General features: G+C 38.8%; 1 pseudogene; it reads left to right on the forward strand.

The window, feature by feature from the left end:
* The first annotated feature begins 14,252 nt into the window (after positions 1-14,252).
* LOC134202945 (uncharacterized) overlaps positions 14,253-15,095 on the forward strand; it is a 42,462-nt pseudogene continuing 41,619 nt past the window's right edge.

Genomic DNA, 15,095 nt, shown 5'->3' on the forward strand with positions numbered 1-15,095 from the left:
GATGAAATCAACCATAAAATCATAATGTTTAGATAGGGCATGAAGGATCGAATGACTGTTACAAATGCTGAATGGTCATTTTTCGACATATAGTGATGATGGTGATCATAACTAGAGTAAATTTGACAGTTCAAGTTTACCAAACAAAAAAAAAGCAGAACGCATGGATAGAAGTTACGGGTAAAGAATTCAAATTGATCATTGATGCACGTAAGTAAAACATGAAGTACTCCACTAGTGGTGACGGCGCAAAGGGTATTTTTTTATAATGACTGGAGCGGGTCTACGCACCGTGTTTTCCTTCTATCTTTCATTCTTAAAAATTTGTCACCTCGCGATTTCGGAAATGAAAATTTCTATATCAAGGTGATTAATAAAGCTGAAAATTTGTCTGCATGCATATTATGAGTAAGCAAGCAGCGTGGTGATGTTTCAGAGCTATTTCTTTTGAAAAAATGAAAGATTCAGCTCTTACTACTCGTCTTCACTTTCCCACTTTTTTGGTTTTGATTTTTTTTTTCAGAGCTGCAGAGTTTGGATTTTATAAGACTCTTTATGTAGCAAGCACAAATGCCAATTGATCTGATGTAAAGCTGAAAGTAACTTTTATAGTTACAAAACGAGTTTAAGAAGTATTTCATCATGTCAAATAACAGGTTTAATCAAGGCAAGGGCTGCTCTAATAAATTCATATTTAAAACTTCATAGTATTCGGAATTTATAACCTACCACAAAAGGTTTTGGTAACAGCTTGAAGATGAATCATTATTCATGCGTGGTAAATGCTTCATCAAAACTGGAGAGCAAGCCCATTGTTTAAAACCACAATAAATAACATCGAATGCCAAATAGCTGTTGAAACTCGCTAGCTCATCGGGATTGGATCTTAGGGTCGTTGGACACATTTCGAACAACCCAATACGCATACCACAGATAGTCAACTCGAGCAGGAGTCAATATTATTAGAATTCCCCCAATGAGGATTTGTGTACGAAGGGTAGGCAAACAGAGCATTGAAATGTTAAAGGGGGGGGGGGGGTTGTTACTGAAATGACTGCTGATCAACTAAAGGCGAGGCTTGAAGGTTCAGTTATTTGAACCCGGAAACGATACAAATGAGAATTGGTGAAAAGCTTCTTACTCAAGACTGATCTTTCCAATAATGTGCTACACCTGAGGTTTAACATTTAACAATTTTATTAGTGACGTTACATAATGGGTACTTGCATGTTTAGTTCTTGTTTTCGGATCCGAATCCTAGGCGGTGGTTTTGTATATCGACAGCCCATCATAAAGGGGGGGGGGGCTATTGGGGATTGCGATGACCAAGGGCTTGCTATTTGTCCGGTCTGTGCTTACGGTGACGTAGCAAGTCAGTGTCCTTTCTTGTTGATCGACGGTAATGTGAGTCCATTCATGAACGATGGCGTGCGCTGCCGATTTCGGTGCTCGACGATCTTTAGAAGATGGCGGCCTGACAATGAAGAACAACAGGCTGTCGGGATGGATTGCGTCACCCAAGTCGAGAGACGGTTCGTACTGCACCAGAAATCTAAACGATGACCACGATTTTGGCACGATGCATTCACCGGACGCGGACCTTCCGGGAAGTCCATTCAGGGTACAGCAATGATGAAACACTCGGAAAATAATAGAAAGAAAAATGCCTTTTACACGAACCTGACCACCAAGAATTATTACCCTGCAACGCCACTATTCCTAACCTCTAAGACTTTCTTCAGTGCTCACTCATAATTACCTTTTTCTGTTTTTGTTTCACTTGTCGTTTTATGTTACAGATATGTTCGGTATTCACATTGTGTTCTTCTAAAGTTTACGCTTATTAATTTTCAGAAGTAACTACATTAGGTATTTCTACTAACCATGATTTTTTAGACTGTGGGCTCACAAAGTTGCTTTGATACAATGATGCAACGTATGGCGATTTTGCTGACCCTAAATTATTGAAAAATACACAGCACAAAGTAATTAACATTTCACCAAATAAGGTTTTGAATTCTAACCTTGCCGATTTAAAACACTACACACGCGCGCACTACGATTCCGTTTGAGGATCAACAGCAGAAAGAGAGAATTTCTTAAGAAACTGGCTTTCTTATATAGGAAGCCTCGTTTCGCATAACTCACCATGTTTTTATGTTTTTGCATATCTGTTTGCCCAGCCTGGTTGCAAAATTACAGCACCATCTGTGGAGAGTTTCGGTGCAACAGGGCTGTATTATGTTTTGCCTCATTCTCAAACTGCTCGAATCGATTCAACTGTCAAGCATAAGTAATAGGAAAGCCGAAACGCACACTTATTCGTTGACAAATATGTCGACAATGAGTGTGATGGGATTTATTGTTTTTGTTGCATGGTCACATTTAGAGGGGGGTATGGGTAAAAAGGACTTGTGGTGGAGCCAACAAGTAAGTATTGGAACCCAACGGTTACACTGTATGAATGTTACTTGGGCCGTGAGGTGAAAAAGCGTATTGCAGCTACGAATAAGGGTTATTATGAACTTCGTTACCAGCTTGCGAACGAAAACGAAATTTGAGCTGTGTAATACTCTGCAACGCGACCTCGGTAAGGTAGCTTACTGAAGCCTCTCAAATTCCACATAAATGGAGACAGAAGAGAAAGAGAACGCTATTTTTGGCAACCGACCCGGCAACGAAATAAGGACTATGATTGGAAACTCGGTTCCTGGAATGTCAGGACCCTAAATGAACTTGGACGAGTGAGCCGTCTGGCTCTCGAACTGCAGAAGGTTGTAGTGAACGTGGCCGCAATTCGAAAAGTTCGATGGCCCAAATCCGGAGAACGTGACTTCCGAGCCGTGGTCCCCACGACAAACACTGCATTCAAGTATAACATCTATCAAGCGACGAAAATATTTAGTAGAGAACCCGGAAGGCTTTGCCTTTTTGCAGTTGAAGAGGACCTGAGGGCGCTCAATGTTCAGGGCGACTGCAAGCGATTGGCCCAGTATCGAGTCCAGTGGAGAGGATACTCCATTCGGCGTAGGTTCATCGATGAGCTGTAGCCTATCAAGTATCAAGTAAGTAATACTCTGATTCTTCCGGTGGCTTTATACGGCCATGAAACATGGACATTAAAGAAGGCTGATCGGAGAGCTTTCGGAGTATTCGAGCGTAAGGTGCGGTTGACAATACTCAGCGGTAAACAGGATAATAGAGTCTGGCGGCGGCGCATGAATCATGAGTTATAGCAGGTGTATAAAGAGCAGGATATTGTTAAGATTATACAACGCGGCACACTACGGTGGGCTGGACACGTAGGCTTTGTGGAAGGCTGCGTACACGATGGCCTTTTGCAGTTGAAAAGGACCTGAGGGCTCTCAACCAGGATTGAATCCTGTGAAGGATACTCCATTCGGCATAGATCCATCGAGGGAGAGCTGTAGCCCATCAAGTGAAATCAATATCATGATGCTAAAACGATAATACTTTTATGTCCAGGAAAGTCAAGAAAACTTCCAATCCAAAAAAAATCCAAAATGACATAAATAAAATAAAAAATAATGTACCAGCGCGGATTTCCAGATAAACTGATTCGGTTGATCAGGGCTACGATGGAAAGTATGTCCAAACCATCAGTTTTGTTTTTCCCGTCGTTTCGGCCTGTATATTTGGCCTTTTCCAAGGGTGAAACTGTATATCGTTTACGACATTAACATTAACAATTTCACCTCGAAAAAGGTTTAACAGTTGTTGCCTGATCATTTTGATATACTTAAGGGCCCTCTTTAGCCGTGCGGTAAGATGCGCGGCTACAAAGCAAGACCATGCTGAGGGTGGCTGGGTTCGATTCCCATTCCGGATTGGAAATTGTCTCGACTACCTTGGGCATAAAAGTATCATCGTGTTAGCCTCATGATATACAAATGCAGAAATGGTAACTTGGCTTAGAAACTTCGCAGTTAATAACTGTGGAAGTGCTAATTGAACACTAAGCTGCGAGGTGGCAATGTCCCAGTGGGGGATGTAATGGTAATGAAGAAGAAGATTTTGATATACTTACACTGAGAAATCAATGAAACAATTTTTTTTGGCACGTTGCAAATAATTTCCAGATTTCGACTCATATTTGGCTAAAGCTTGAATAGGGATATTAGCTTTGGGGCTGTTTATAACCACGTGGACAGAGGCTTTTGATTAGTTTCATATCCCATTCTCCCCCAACGTGAACAATTGATCATATAAAATGGGAATTCTTTGCGATTTTATTTGACTAGAAATAAAACTTGAACACCCATGGTATCTTTATGATATGTACTCACAGACAAACATATGTTGCGATTTTAAATGTATTCTCATGCACGTAGGTAGGAGCATGAAAATAAACGTGACATTCAATCGATCTTACTGTTCTTTAAAAAAAAAAAATGAAACTGTGCTTGCTTGTAAAATTCAGTCAAATTCAATTGCATGTCAAATGTTAACACGTTTGATGGTATTTGCTGCAATTTTACACGCCCTTTAATTATAAAAAACTATTTGCTGTGTCACTGTAACGTTTCAATATTCCACCCAAGAACTTTTTTGCGTAGGACCCACTGGTGATAGATAACGGCAGCAAGCCTTTTTATCTACTATTATATTGTTGCATTATTCTTACTTGAAGATCAAATCTTCTTAAAATCATGTTTATGTAAAATCGCATGGCATTACACAACTCTTAAGCAAAAACAAGCTGATAGAACCTCTCAGTTCTCCTTTCGTATTAGCTCGCTAGACTACGATAGACTTTGATCTCCATGCTGGTGACCTTACAGCTCGATCTTAAACTTCATAACTCATTGGTGGCGACGTGCCGTGGTGCACACAGTTCGAAGTCGGAACCAATATTTTTGCAGTAAGTATGCTTTCGTGCCAATGAAGAAAAACCGGTTGAACAAACTGCTGGTAGAAGGAGTTGAACACGTGAATTTTTGCGCAATCATCATGTGGTTCATTCATTCATAAAATTCTTATTCTGTCTATGAGTGGAATGTGTTTATATCACGGATCCATAGATGCACCGAAAGCTAAGAAGAGAAAGGCAATAATTGTAGCAATTTAAATCGTTGTTATTGAACTCAGCCAACTGTTGAAGTTCAAGTGCTTTCCAGCTAGAACCTTAGCAACACAGTTTTCGATGTAAAGCCAGTCTAGCGTGACGCAATCGTAATGCTCGGTTTGGAGATAACCACCGTCGAAGGCCAATTATGGCTGGTGCTGAGGAAAACATATGTTTGGAAACCGGACGGTAGAACACAAATTTCACTTGTTTATACTCTACTCGACTACTACTACTGCTATAGGTTAGAGCAAACTGTGAGAGATGTGCTGATCATTAGATTGCATTCAAGACGGATCGCATTCGTTCGTGATGCAGTGGGTTGAACTCGTGCAATTGATTTTATTTAATACTTTATTTATGTGAAATTTTAGGTCAGTTTACCACGTTTAAGGATACACAAGGCATACTTGTTAGCAATAGTGTATAAAGGTTCTTCTTCTTATTGGCATTACATCCCCAAACTGGGCAGAGCCGCCTCGCAGCTTAGTGTTCATTAAGCACTTCCACAGTTATTAACTGCGAGGTTTCTAAGCCAAGTTACCATTTTTGCATTCGTATATCATGAGGCTAACACGATGATACTTTTATGCCCAGGGAAGTCGAGACAATTTCCAATCCGAAAATTGCCTAGACCGGCACCGGGAATCGAACCCAGTCACCCTCAGCGTGGTCTTGCTTTGTAGCCGCGCATCTTACTGCACGGCTAAGGAGGGCCCCCAGGCTAAGGAGTGTATAAAGGTGTATAATCTAAAGAAAGATTGTACTACTTATCCTAGGATGAGCTTCAAGCCCATGATCATCATGCTAGTGATCAAAGATCAAACACCCACGATATAAAATAATCTAATATAATGAAGATATAATACATGCTAATACTCTAACGACTAACCACATGGGGACAGAGAAAGAGGTCCATTATGCAGGTCTTCACCCTTGAGAGTTTCGTACTGCACTTCAATTAGACTGACAGTTTTATCCGAAACTCCCTTGTATCTCTGAGCTCCCCATAGATTATCGTTGTTTATACGATCGATGACGTAACATTCATTGGCAAATAAAGGTACCGTTGAAATTCGATATGTCAACATTAATATTCATCATTTGGTTGATTGACTTTGTGCACTGGTTGATGGGGAAACAACGATTCCGCAATCACCATAACGTTTTTTGCAAGGAAATCTACAAATAGCTAACCGTTTTTGTTCATTTCTCCAAGGCCACGAAGTTTTCGATATGCTCATAATCTGTGTTATCGGATCCAATCTACGCATTGATAGCGATACGAATAATGATTTAAAAGTAACCGATCATGAAACGCTAGTCATTAACGTTACCGACAATAATAGTAATGATAAAAATTAAATTAAATTGATGTACAGGATAAAATACTCTAAACAAGTAATTTCTGATCTTTTCGAAAGAAACTTGTATTTTCAAGAAAATTCCGGTAATAATGATGAAAGATCAGCAGTTCTTACAAACGTTTTGAAACCCTGTACCAATCAATTAGTAGAAAAGAAGTAAGTAACTTTGCATAATTCTAACAGCTGATATAATTTAGATCTTTTACGCCTGAAACGTGAAAGAGATAAATTGTATAAAAAGTTTCGTAGAACTAATAATAAAACTCTTTGGAATAGGTATCAGGTTGCGCGGAGCAAATATTCATTTTCCTTCGGCATTATCACTTCCTTTCCCTTAATAAAGGACGCTGCTTTCATGTAAAGGAGACATTATCTCCTCCTTTCGTCATATACCGGGCAGACGCGTTCATTTGAAGAAAACATTATCTTTTTCACTTTGCTTTAAACTGGGGAGATGCGTTCATAACACCGAGCAAACTTATTCATTTGAAGAAAGCATTTTCTCCTCACCTCGCCTTATACCGACCGAATGCGTTCATTCAAAGAAAGTATTATCTTCTATTGCGCATTATCTTCTTCAACAATGGCTCCCATTCTATTTAAAGCTTATGCTGTTTCTCAACTTAGTGTTCTACTAGTTATTAATTGAAAGGTTTCTCGTACCTGCCAGTTGCATGAATGTCTTGTGTGGCTAGTACAATTGATATACTGTGCTCAATGAGTTGAAAATGCCACTCACCTGGAGTATCCTAGGCCGAATCGAAAATCGAACTCGCAACGATTGTACGACAATTCCCGAATGTAATTGCCCCGAATGCAATTTCCCCAAAAAAAAACAATTCTTCGAATGTAACCCTAAATGTAACATTTCCCCGAATGTGACAATTCCCCAAATTCTTCTCTCTTATTTTTGTGTGCAATACTTAGCGAAGGGTATCCAGTTAGCCAAGCAAGCAAAGGCGTAGGATTGCCAATCTGGGGGGTTGCGAGTTCGATTCCCAGTTCAGCCTAGGATGTTTTAGGGTAGGAAGAATTTAATGGTGCTTGAGCACAAGTGTATCCATTGCACTGCCATTTTCTTTACTTTCATCCAATGAATACGTTTGATCGGTATGAACGTTAAATTAACTCGTTTGCCTGGAATAAAGTAAAAGAATGAAACAATTCTTTGAATGATCGCGTCTGCCTGGTATAATGCGAATATAGGTGATAATGCCTTCTTTAAATGAATTCGTCTATCTGGTATAAGGGGAAAGGAAAAGATAAAATAGGGACACGGCAGGTATTTCCGTCCATCGTCATAGGGGCTAAAACCATCGAAAGCAACATCCATTCGCTAGAGCTCCACCATAGCAGAAGGTATCTCCTGAGCTTAAGATTTGATACGAATAAGTTTGTCAAAAAAGTGTCTCCTTTATTGGTTTTCGAGACTATGGCGAAAAGACGAAAATTCGTGCCTTAACCCTATTATTAAAAAAAAACGTCGGTCCGTAATAAAGTAAGGAGATGAGATAATTCGTTCACTGATGGAGCGCGCTTTTCAGGAATAATAGAAGGTTGGTGTGGGGCAATTATATGTTCCAAAACTACTGCTATTCTACACCACACTTATCAAAGAAAATGCCAATGTGCTTAATCGAACACTCTGAAAACGGCATTCATCCAAAATCCATTCTAAAAAAGCTATAATCCGTCAAATGTCGTACCACGAAAATGAATTCGGCAAAATGTTTTTTGTTAAAATATTATGCACTCGATACATGTTACTCAGGTAGGGATCTCGCAGATTTTTTTTTATATTCTAAAAAGGGAAACTACCTTTACCTTATTTCGAGCTTACTATTTCTGAAGAAGGGATCACACAGTCCATTTCCATACTTTGAGAAAATGCCTATTTCTGAAGAATGGATCACATCCCCCATTATCTTATTCCGGGCAGATACAGCTTATTAAAGAAAGAATAATAACATTCATTATTCTGGGTAAACACCCAATTCTAGAGAAGGGACAAATTTACCATTGAGTGGGCAAATGAATTTTTTATTAAAAGAAGGAATCACATTCATCACTGCCTCATTCCGGACAAACGCATTATTTTTGTTTCTACGATTATTATGTTTTCATTTAGTTTTTTTTTTAAATTTATAATATTAGATTCAACATCAAAAATGGTTTTTAGGAATCACATCCATCATTGCCTTATACTTCTTAAGGATATACAGGACAACCGGAATTGTAGTTCGAGGTTCTATTTATAGAAAATGCTGGCTTTTATCAACTAAATTAGTTCAAAAACTACCTTGGTAATACTTTACTCTGATATTTTTATAATTCAACAACACATCTTGGAGGACCAAGAACATCCAATACTATCAAAGGATGACACTTGGATAATACACTCTTGAACGTATCTTCGATCGCTGCTCTTCTCGGACGCATAACACTCGATTGAAAAAATGTGTTTGCAGGAGATACTATATTTTCGGGAAAATGTTTCATTCGGGGAAATTACATTCGAGGATATTGCATTCGGGGAACTGGTTTTCGGGGAATTGTCGTACAATCACTCGCAAGGCTTGCAAGCCCAACTGGAAACCCAACACTTTGTTCCACACTCAATAAAAAGAGAGAAGCTTTCGGGGAAATGTTACATTCGAGGAATTGTTATATTCGGGGAATCGTTATTCATCATCATCATCATCACGTTCTCTTAACTTCTTTTGACGTAGGATTACGTCCAACACCCGGTCAAAGCTGGGTTTCCTTCGCTAGTATTTTTATGAACCGGTGCCAGCGAAAGTGGTACATGTTACATTAAGAATTTTTTTCAGGAGACGCATTTTCCCAAAAACATCGAATAATAAATTTATATTTGCAGTTTTTTGCAATTAAACTGTACCAACATGTTATGACTGATGTGCCTGAAGATAGCTGTGAAAAATAAGCGATGTTTATGACAAATTTCAAGTTTATTGGAGCAAATTGCACATGTACCACTATTAATGGGAACAAAAGGAAACAGAAACCGAAAAACGTTGACAGTAAAAGTGGTACATGTACATTTTCAAAATCATTCTAAACGGCAGAAAACTATCTTGAAATTCAAAATAGGATTAAAATCTGTTGTGAAAACAGTCATGTTGCCGAATTTTCTTTTAAATAAGCTGATTTTAGTGGGTGGAACTGTACATGTACCACTTTTTCTGGCAACGAAATGGCCATTGTGATATATACCAGAAAATAAAATGTGCATATCTCCAGATTTAGTTGCCAAAAATCACTTTTTCGTTATTCCCTTACTAGATCTTTGCAAATAGAAGCCGTTCGTGTAAAAAACTCAAAATTGACAAAAATGGTTTATGTACCACTTTCGCTGGCACCGGTTCATTTTACAAAATATAAATTTATCTTTATGATATGATATGTCCGATTTGTTTAACTTCTTGTTATAATTTGACTGTTCGATGGTTTTTTTTGACATCGTAGTTAAAATTCTTCTCCAGAGCCGACTCATTTGAGTTTTGACAGATTGACGGTTATTTAAAAAAAAATAACTATCGAACTGTTTAACCATGCATGGGAGCAGAGTTATTTTTAACCTTGGAGAAAACACGATCGAACGAAAAAAAAATTACTTCTTTGTGATTTTCATATGATATGCTAGAAATTTTTTAAGTCTTCTGAATCGTAGTTTTATAGTAGTTTTATAAAAACACATGAATATTAGTGCTTGGTACTATTTCCTTCTAAGCTCCATAAACTTTGAAACCAAATCCACAACCAACTGTAAAGGCTGAATCACAAGAGCGCGTTGCGCGTCAGAGTTTTGTACTAAAACGTAATGCCAATAAACGTGACGCATTCACGCCCGGATTCTTCAGGAATTCAACCATCAATTTCGCCGGGAATCGACCAACAATTCCACCATTATTTATTCCAAGAAATCCTCCACGAATTCCTTTATAAGTTCTGCAGGGAATCCTTTAGATAATTCTTTTGTGCTGTTTCTCATAAAAAAAAATCTCAAAAAAATTGTACCTTGGAATTCCTAAGAATATTCTGTGGAAATTCCGCAGAATTGCCAATAAACATTCCTGAGAATTTCGCGAAAAATCTTCGAACTTTCTGTGTAAATTCCATATTTTTTCCGTGAAAGTTTCGAATAATTTCTTGTGAAAATTTCAAAGAATTTCTCCAGGAATTCCACCGAAAATTTATACAGAAATTATACCGAAAATAAAATCAACAATGGAATTTTTGGAGGAATTGCTAGATTAATTCCTAAAGAAATCCTGAAAGAATTCCGGTGGAAACTTCAAGATTTCCACTGGACATCCTTCAGAAGTTTCTTCGAAAATTCCTCTGGGAGTTCCTCCGGGAAATCTTCCAGGAGTTCAACCGGCAGATCCCCCAAGAATTCCTCCACGATTACATTCGAGAATTATTCCGGTAGTTCTATCGGCAGTTCCTACGGGGGCTCTTTGAAATTCTGCCGGGAATTTCTCCAGAATTTCCTCCGGGAATTATACAGAAATTCCTCCAAAAGCTCCTCAAGGAATTCTCCGGGAGGTCCTCTGATGATGATGATGGTCCTGCTACATACCCCTACACAGGCGAGATTTGTCTATAAGATGAATTCATCAAGATTTTTTTCCGAGAAGTCTTCTTGTAGATTCACTGTCAGTTCCTCCGGGGTTCATTTAAAAATTCTCCCGGGAGTTTCTTCAGAAATTCCTCCGGGTGTTCCACCAGTTACTCTTCCAGGATTTTTTCAGGAAATCATTTAGGCTTTCTTCATAAAATTAGCTGGAAATTCCTCCCGAAGTTCTTCCGATAGTTTTTCTGGGAGTTCCTCCGGGAGGTCGTCTAGGAATTTTTCTAGAAGTTTCTTCTAAAATTCCTCCGGAACTTCTTACGGGAGCTCCTCCGGCAGTTCCTACGTGAATTCCTCCGGGAGATCCACCAGCAGTTTGTATGAGCATTTCTCTGGGAGTTTCACCTGCAGTTCCTCCGGGTGTGAATTTATTGAAGAACTACAGGAAGAATTTCCGGAGGAAATCCTGGAGGAACTCTCGTAGGAACTTCTGGATGAACTTCCGTAAGAATTCCAGGAGAAACTCCTGGAAGAATTCTTAAATGACCTCCCGGAGGAGCTCCCAGAGAACTTTTTGGGGAACTTCTGAAGGAATTTGTAGATAAATTCCCAAAGAAAGCCTAAATGAATTCCTGAACGAAAGTCTGAATGAATTTCCGGAGGAACTACTAGTGGAACTCCCGGAGAAATTTGAGGAACAGCCGATGGAATACCCGGAGTTGAATTTCTAGAGGAACTTACGAAATCCCATTTCCCTTGAAATTCCTGCCAAATATCTTCAAAGAATCTCCTGTGAAGTTCCTGGACGGATTACTAGAGGAACTTTTGGAAAAACTCCTGGGGGAGCTTCCGGAGGAACTCCCACAAGCACTTCCAGAGGAATTCTCACAAGGTAGTACTGAAATAATTATTGGAGAAGTTCATGAAGAAATTTCTGGAGAAATATCTGAAGGAATTCCCGAAAAAATACCAGGAGGAATTAATGCAGAAATTCCCAGATGGAATCGTGAAAGTATTCCCAGGTGAATTGCTGTTCTTTGTTTGTTCTGAAGGAATTCCTGAAAGAATTCTTGGAAGATATCATGGAGGAACTCCCAAACTAATTTCCGAATGAAATTCTGGAGTAAATTCCGAGTGAAGTCCGGAAAGAATTCTAGGACAATTTCGCGGAAACAATCCCGGAGAAATTCCTGAAGGAAGGGAAGAATTTCCGAGGAAATACTTGGACGAATTCCTGGAGAAATTCTAAAGAAATTTCTAGAGGAATTCTTGAAGGATATTCTAAAATAATTGCGGAAAGAATTCCAGAATGTAATTCTAGAGGATTTCGCTATTGAATTTATAGAGGTATTTCCGGAAAAAATTCTGGAAGTTATCCCGGAGGCATTTAAGGAAGAGTTCCTGGAGGAATGTCCGAAGCAGTTTCTAGAAGAATTTCCGAAGATTTTTTTTATAGATTAGCAGATGAAATTATGGAGCGAAATCGGATGATTTCCGTAATAAATTACTGAAGAAACTTCTAGTGGAATTTTGAGAGGAATTTCCGTATGTATTCTTGGAGGAACTCTAGAATGCATTCCTGAAGGAAATGCCGGAGATTTTCCTGGAAGAATAGCCGAAGAAATGTCTAGAAATAAAACTTGAAGGGAAGAAAAGAAATCTTCAAGAAACTTCCTCATGAATGTCATAAAAAAAAATTAGTTGGGGGTTTATAGATAAGGAGAAATTATAATTACAGGAGAAGGATTTTCAAACGAATTTCAGAGGAATTTGTGGATAACTTTCCGGAGGAATTTAGAAGTTCCCAGGGGAGCTTCTAGATGGATTTCTAGGAGAATTCTGAGCCCGAAATGTTTCGAGTTGTTTTTTATATAGTATGGATCCTGGATACCCTTATAAGTTTTTTGGGAATCTTTTGAATTTCAAAAACCTATTTCTGAATATGATTGGATTGTAAAGTGCACATGTTTAAGCGAATTCATTTCAGTACCCGCCCAATCATTCCACCATTTAGGGGGGGGAGGGCGATGGCCCCCCTGCCCCCCTCTGGCTACGCCCTTGGGTACAGTTGACTTTCTATTAGACGTTTTTTTACTAATTCACATTGAAAAAAGCAAATGATAAATAAAAAAATATGTTTCTAGTTTACAGCGAGAATCCGTTTCAGTAACCCAAACATTTTTTTTGTTTGAGGCGAATGAATGAATGTTCCCTACAATTGTGGCAAAGAAGATTCGACTATAATTTCATTATTGTATATTCTACAAATGTGTACGCCTAATTGTAGATTGTGGCAGAATCTATAATGACCGTGGATATGTTTATCTCTCCAACTCCATCTACGATTTGTGCAAGGGTTCATGATATGCTAGGCTATGCTATTTATTGTCTTATTGCCATTATATTAGCCTTTTATCAGCATTATGAACCGATATACGACCCGATGGTTACCTGTGTATGTCAAGGGTGGCTGGGTTCGGTCTAAAACATTATCAGGTTAGATATTTTCTTGATTTCCCTGGGCACTGCTATTAACTGCTAAGCTTTTTTTATTTTTTATGCCTTCGTATGTCATAAGACTATTACGATGGTTCCATTAATGACAAGAAAAGTCGTGACAATTTCAAACCTGGAAATTTCCTACACCAGACCGAAAATCGAACCCAGTCACTCTTAGCATGGTCTTGTTTTGTAGTTGCGTATTTTACCGCTGGGTTGAGCCTCTACGCTACTATTCATTTAGTAGCAAGTAAATTAAAATATTCAGATTTTTTTTTAATTAGGCGCAATTGTATTTGACCTTGAAATTTGAAACGGCAGACACTTCCTTCATTCAACGTATTTTGTTTTACTATCGTTACTATCTGACTCTTCCAGATAGAACGCAGTTTGTTCTTCTGGTTGACCACATAAGTTGACCAAACTAGTTAAAATTAAGAAATCATGAGGTCAAAATCAATTATTACATTAATTTAAAAAAGAAGCCTTCGAAACTATAATAGAGTATTTAGTAAGGAGCACAAAACTGAACTTCCAATTCACAATGCGCTTGTTGCATTTCCACCCTCTTAAGGAAAACTTCAACTCAGCACACCGCTCCGATGCTCACGATACTGTATTGGTGTGTTCCATACACACCCCCTTTTAGATCGCATTCGACGCTGAACTTTCTTCCAAACGTGCGAGTTGCGCTTCGATATGCGATGCCATTCGGTTCGTATAGTTCAGATCGCTCCAGCAGATGTTAGTTTTATCCACGCGTTTGTCCCGCGATGTGTAGTTGTTTGGTTTCTCGTCCCATCATCGTTCGTCGTAGTGTGTTATGATTGGTAATCGAGCGAGAGTGTTGTTGTTGGGTTGTCGTCGCTGGATGGTTGAATCACTTCTGTCTCTGCTCCGTCCATGATTTCATCTCACACTGGTGGAAGAGGGTACAGTCTTAAAGTGGATCTATCTCCGGCGTGTGGTCGTTAGTGAAATCTCCCAAGTCGCGGTCGCGGACTTTTATTCGAAAATATTGCTGAGGATCGTTAGTGCGGGTGGCGACACAAGAAAATTACATTTTATGGTGTTTTGAAAGTGAGGAAAGCAATCCATGCAATGTGATTGGCAGCAGTGAAAGAAGTTACGGCCTGTTTTCCGTTTTCTGTACTGTTAATACTCAATATCCAAGAGATTATTGATTAGGGGAAGTAATAAAGCAAAATGGTGCTCTACAAGCTGATGGTTGTGCATTGGTCTATTTTTACGCTTTTTATACAGTTGGTTTTCTGTGCATCTGCCTTGACAAGTAAGTTGAAGTTGCGTTTCCATCTGCCCACACCTAAAGCTGGAATCGTGGGACAAATAGAAAACGTTTTTTTTTTCCTTTTTGTACAACTGGTTATTGCAGTCATGTTAGGAGACATATTGAAGGTTGATAGTTAACCCCCATTCTGGTTGATGTGATACATGCGAGATGAGAAAAATGGGTTATTTGAAGCGATAAAAATCAAAAGTGATGCTAAAAGATAACGGTAGTGACTAGTGCAGAAATAGGTCGTGCAGT

This window comes from Armigeres subalbatus, unplaced genomic scaffold (genome assembly GCF_024139115.2).
Source record: "Armigeres subalbatus isolate Guangzhou_Male unplaced genomic scaffold, GZ_Asu_2 Contig1540, whole genome shotgun sequence".
NCBI classification, from domain to species: Eukaryota; Metazoa; Arthropoda; class Insecta; order Diptera; family Culicidae; genus Armigeres; species Armigeres subalbatus.